At 36.2% G+C, this 6,088-nt stretch overlaps 1 long non-coding RNA gene across 1 annotated transcript; it reads right to left on the minus strand.

The window, feature by feature from the left end:
• Positions 1-1,314: 1,314 nt before the first annotated feature.
• Positions 1,315-4,057, minus strand: LOC132045837 (uncharacterized). Its single transcript, XR_009412536.1, has 3 exons — positions 4,043-4,057; positions 3,835-4,000; positions 1,315-3,410 (listed from the first exon to the last, which is right to left on the minus strand). It is a non-coding gene; the product is annotated as an uncharacterized LOC132045837 (long non-coding RNA).
• Between the last annotated feature and the right edge of the window lie 2,031 nt (positions 4,058-6,088).

Here is a 6,088-nt window from a genome sequence, read left to right on the forward strand (position 1 = left end):
GTTTCCCATATCAAAATTTTCCATATAACAGCCCACACGCTGTTTTCCAATTTCCATAACTAGTCAATTCACTATTCAACCATTTAATTGTTCTACCGAATTCATAAGCTACACCAACAATTCGCATGCCAACAATCATCATTCTTATGAACACAAAAACCTATATTAACATCGTATTACTTTCCAAAACAGCCCACAACAATTGCAACATCAACATGAGTCATCAAACATTCATTTTCATCGTAGAATCCGCAACACAACATTTCAAACATACTAAATAAAATTAGTCCTTCATCCCTATATAATACTACATGTACACGGCCCAACTTACAACAATCACAACTTCAATTTAAACCATTCAATACCTTCATTTCCATCACATATAATTCACAACAACAACCAAAACATGCTAAACAAAGTTGATTCTTCACCTCTACACATATGCGCCTATTCGGCCAACACCATAATCCATAGTTTCATGAATTCCATTCATTTCCATATACTATAACATGCTCAAATCATCCATAGAACATGTAAGGGAGGATTAAATCTTACCTTTTCCACTAACTTCTCCCACGGCTAGCTTTGGTGGAACACAACAACGAGCGGTTTTCTTGTTCTAACAACCACTCCACGTTGACGAGGACGTTCCAATTAGTAGAGAAACTAGGAGAAAATAATTTTTGGATATTAATTCTTGGACCTCAAATTTCCAAGGCTTGGCCGAATAGGCCTTGTTGTTTTCTCTCAAATTTTCTTGAAGTTTCCAAGTGAGGAGAATGGTGAAATAAGATGACTTGGTCATCTTTTTATTTCAATTAGTAGCCAACCATATGGCCATGGCCCACACCAAGGTGGCCGGCCACATGGCTCCCCTTAATCTTTTTTTTTTCTTTTTCTTTCTTTCTTTCTTTTTCTCCAAGTTTCTAGAATTTCGTAAGTCATAAAGATGACCAATTTTTATTGCTTGCCTAGTCATCTTGTCCACATGTACACTTAATCCTTGAAATATAATAGTTTCCGAATTCCAAGTTTGCCCTTAATATTCCATGCCAATAATATTTATAAGCGACTTGCGCATTAAATCAAAACCGGAAAATGGCCTTGTCCTTAACTTTCCTTCCACAACCTATTACACGAACTCGGACTCTTGTATTGCAAAACGAGCATCAACGATCTTGCATCCTTTCGGCAATAACTCCGGTGTCTATAGTTAACTAGCCAACTCCTAATAAATCTCAATGTACCGAAACTTGGGGGTGTAATATATTGTGTAGCTTTTCTATGATATTATTGGTGTGCCCATGCGTGGTCCTTTTGATATTGATTTGATTATTGACATTGAACTCATACATTGTACGCATTCTCATCCTTCATGATATACGGTTGATACATTGATGATACTTAAGGAAATACTGTTACGAGCGGGGCTCAGTTGGATGAGAGTGACGTGAGAAAGGATGTCCGATTTTTATTCCGGAATCGAGGATGAGGGTTGGTAGCGATTGCCGAGGTTGTTGCCCGAATCGTAAGGTATATGGACTTCGCGGGTCCCCTATAGGTTGTGCTGCCGAGATATGATGTTCCAACATCGGAGTACATGTGTACGGCGCATACGCATTGCATTCACACTTCATACATTATTGCATTGCATTGTACTATGGCTTCTATTGTGATATTCTTGTGATGTACTTGTGATATACGAATTCGGATTGAATATGTTGAGAATTGACACATTTGGGTTTAGATGCTATAACATAGGTGATGATGTGTACTTGATTACTGGCTCGTGTTTGACTTATACCTTGTTTATTTACCTATTCATCTTACTTTATTGTCTTGATATATGTTAGCTAATCTTAGTCGGCTTATGATACCTATCAGTACTTGTTGTTTGTACTGACCTGTACTTGCTATATTCTTTTATGAATGCAGAGTTCCAGGCGGGTTTGACCTCTACTCCTCGTGGCTGATAGTAGTTCGAGGGTTGCTGATTAGAGTTTTACAGGGTGAGCACGAGGACATTCGCCGCCTTGAAGATTCTTCCTTTATTTATGTCTTAGTTTGATGTTCTGGGACATATTGAGACTTTTGATGTATTATTATCATTTCCAGACTTGTAGATTCTAGTTAGAGGCTCTTGTATGATTAGACTAGATTCTGGGGTTGTTTTGATGTATTCCATACTTCCGTAAATTTCTTTATCTATTATTATGTGAGACTTACATATTTCTATCTTTTTCGCTTATTTATTTATTTATTTATTATTTCATGTCTTTAAGATTGTTGGGATAAGGGTTCGCCTACCGAGGTGAGAAAGGTAGGTGCCCGCGCGACTCAGCGAAATTAGGTCGTGACAGTTAGACAAAACATGATGTAAAGAAATTAAACAGTTCCACAACCATCTAAACAAGCATGATGAATGTGAAAATTTCTAGCCACACTAATTAACTGATAACACCTCTATATGCATATCACAGGCAATAAGGAGCTACATGGACTAACAGGCAAGCTGATGACATACAAGAATCAACCATAGCAATGTGCAGCTAGACATATGAACTAAGTTACTGATAGGCTTAAATGACTACACATATGTAAGGTTTAAGCATTCTTGAAAGTTAAAGCCTAAGTGGTTAACTAAAGCTCACTTGGATTTAAACACATAACCATATAAACCTACACAACAAGATAGAATAAATAAACCAAAGTAGGTAGATCACAGATTTGACTAAAACAAACTTTGTAGATAAAATGTCACTTAACAAATGCAGAAATGACATGCTTAAGCAGGGTGAATGAGAAAATGACCTAGTCTATCATCCAAACATACATATATAAGGCTATTTGAACTAAGCATAACCCAACATGTCATTAATGATAACATTACTAACATACATAGATCCCTAGACTAAACATGCTTGAGCATTTACCAATAGTAACTTGATCATTATGGTTGTTAACTTAACATATAATCTTTAAGTCATACTAAACTAAGACATGGCAAACTGGACTCATTAACCAACTAAGCTAATAATCACATGATTAACTGAGCTAAAGGAGAATTACACAGATGACATTTGGAGGTAAGGTATCAGTATATGGGGGCAAATGACTAACCTGCTACTAACGTACTACTAATTTAATCATATCATAAACTGACTATACATAACTAAATGTAAACCTCAACAATATGAGCTAATTACTACTAAATTACTCATATAATGGAAACTAAGCTATACCAACAGCTATAAGCACAAACTAACTGCTATTAACAAACATAATGAAACTGAACCATACTAAACACAAAAAATGTTTAAAAATAAATAAAGGTGAGAAGATTACTTTTCTTTTGTGCAACCTTTGTCGAGATTTGAAACTTGGAGATCTTCTACTCCTCAAATCCAAAGCTCAGCTAAAAAAAAAATGCAAAGAAAAAGATTTAAAATTTTACTTACTAAGCTTTTAAAGTTTCAAAGCAAAATATTGCCAAAACTTAAGCTCAAGTATATTTTTGTGAAAAAATCAATGTTCCAGCCTCTGTATTGTATGGGATGGGGTTCTATTTATAGAATAAAACCCCAAATTGATGTCAAACCCTAAAGCATTGATGTGGAATTTTTGTAAAATTCTGGGAATCAATCCCTTCTTTCTAGCATCAACGACTAGGATTCGAGCTAAATGAAACTTGAATGGCCAGATTTAGCCCAAATTGGATGGTGAGAACCAATGAGAACTGTGGGATTCAAACGGGTCGAGACAAACTCCATTAAGGAGTTTTATACTCCTTTGACCTTAATTTATAGAAAAAGTAAAGAAAAATAAAGATTATACCTTGTTTAGGGTTGTAACGGATGAGAGATGAGGCGAAGCAATTAATGCTTGCCTCAAATCGACCATGCCAAGCCTGAGGAAGTCTTACACCTCTGAAATCTTGCCAAAAATAGCGAGATGACGAGGAGAGAGACGATGCAAAATGGTGGCGGCACATAGGGTTTCACTCGAAACCCTACCCTTTCCTTCAAAGGGTCGTTTGGTATACACTTCCTGTGTATATATTTGTTGTGGACACGGAAATAGGCGGGGTCTAGGCATTGGGCTTAGGCTCGGCGTGATTTAAAAGGGGAAAGGGGGACTGCCCAATCTTATATTCATTGTATACATGGGTATACATGTATATTCATGTATACCCGTGTATATACGTGTATATAAGGACGCACAAAACGTGAAATTTTGGCAAATAACCATAAATTAAAATTTTCATTGATTGAAAATTTCAATTATGGCCCAAGTGCCACTAATTAATCAATTAAATTAAAGGCACGACTAATTTTTTTTTTAAAACAGACTTAAAATTACAAATACGGCCCTAATTGATTTAAACCATCAAGTTGGATTTTTTCAATTATGGCCCTCATTGACTAATTCAATTAATTATTTCAATTGTAGCAACAATTACTCATAATAAACAATTTGCAAATATAACCATAATTAAAAAAATCTTATTAATCATGATTAATTTAAAAATTGTCAAAGTACCTTGATTATGCAAAACTTAAACATTTTAAAAGTAAAATAATTATTTATTTCAATTAATCAGTTTTCTTGAATTAAACGGGGTGGAATACTTGTCAATTGAACCTTTGATGATTTTAAACAATTAATTTATTAATTGCTTAATTCATTTTTTATTTATTATGAAAAATTATAGCAATATAGTGATTAATCTTAAAATGATTTACAGCACATATTTGCCATTATTTTGCTAAATGAAATAGCAAAATAATATTGTAAATTCATTTGAATTTATAAGTGCCCATCCCACTCCGTTTGAGTTCAAGAATTCTAAATAATTAAAATAAATTATTGAAGGTAAAAAATTAGGTGTCAACACCACCAACACGAGGAACGCAAATGCGCCTCTTAATCCTCAAGACGTCCTCACTATCAAGCATGGTCTCCTTGGCCTCGCCACTCAACACCTTGTCCCGAATCTTACACAACTTCACATCGTGGAACTGTTTTGCCTTGATCTGCTCCAAAAGAGATGACCTCAGCTCAACACAAGCTAGAACCATGCCAGGTTCCGAAATATACAATCTCACAAAGCTATTAGCCAAGGTCTGGACCTCCATAGCTAAAGGACGCTCCTCAACAACCACATGAGCTAAGCTACCCATACTCACTACCTTTCGGCTCAACGCATCAACTGTCACATTAGCCTTACCCGGATGATTAAGAATGGTGATATCATAATCCTTAAGCAACCCCATATATCTACTCTGCCTCAAATTGAGATCTCTCTAATTGAACACATGCTGAAGACTACGGTGGTCGGTAAACACCTCACAATGAACCCCATATAAATAATGCCTCCAAATCTTCAACGCGAAGACTACTGCCGCCAACTCCAAATCATGAGTGGGGTAGTTCTTCGCATAAATCTTCAATTTCCTCGAAGCATATGCGATTACCTTGCCCTCTTGCATCAACACATAGCCCAAACCAATGCGAGAAGCACCACAATATACGGTGAAATCCTTACACTATATATGTAATGCCAAAATAGGGCCTAAAGTCAACAAAGCCTTGATCTTTTGGAAGCTCTTCACACTCATTGGACCACCGAAAAAGAACACTCTTCTGAGTCAACCGAGTCAAATGCAAAGAAATCGATGAAAACCCTTCACAAACCGATGATAATAGCTCACAAGGCCCACTAAACTACGAATCTCAGTAATTGAAGTAGGCCTCACCTAATCTCTAATAGCGTTGATCTTCTTGGGATAAACCATAATCCCATCCTTAGACGCAACATGGTCCAGAAATGCCACAGAACTAAGCCAAAACTCACACTAAGAAAACTTGACATACAACTATTTTTCCTTCAATAGACCAAGAACGATCCTCAAGTGCTTCTCATGCTCTTCCTTACTTCAAGAATATACCAAGATGTCATCGATGAACCAGTCATGAACGAATCCTAATACGGCTTAAAGATCCCATTAATCACATCCATAAATGCTACGGAGGCATTGGTAAGTCTGAAAGACATAACCAGAAACTCATAATGACCATAACGGGTCCT

This window comes from Lycium ferocissimum, unplaced genomic scaffold (assembly GCF_029784015.1).
Source record: "Lycium ferocissimum isolate CSIRO_LF1 unplaced genomic scaffold, AGI_CSIRO_Lferr_CH_V1 ctg8178, whole genome shotgun sequence".
NCBI classification, from domain to species: domain Eukaryota; kingdom Viridiplantae; phylum Streptophyta; class Magnoliopsida; order Solanales; family Solanaceae; genus Lycium; species Lycium ferocissimum.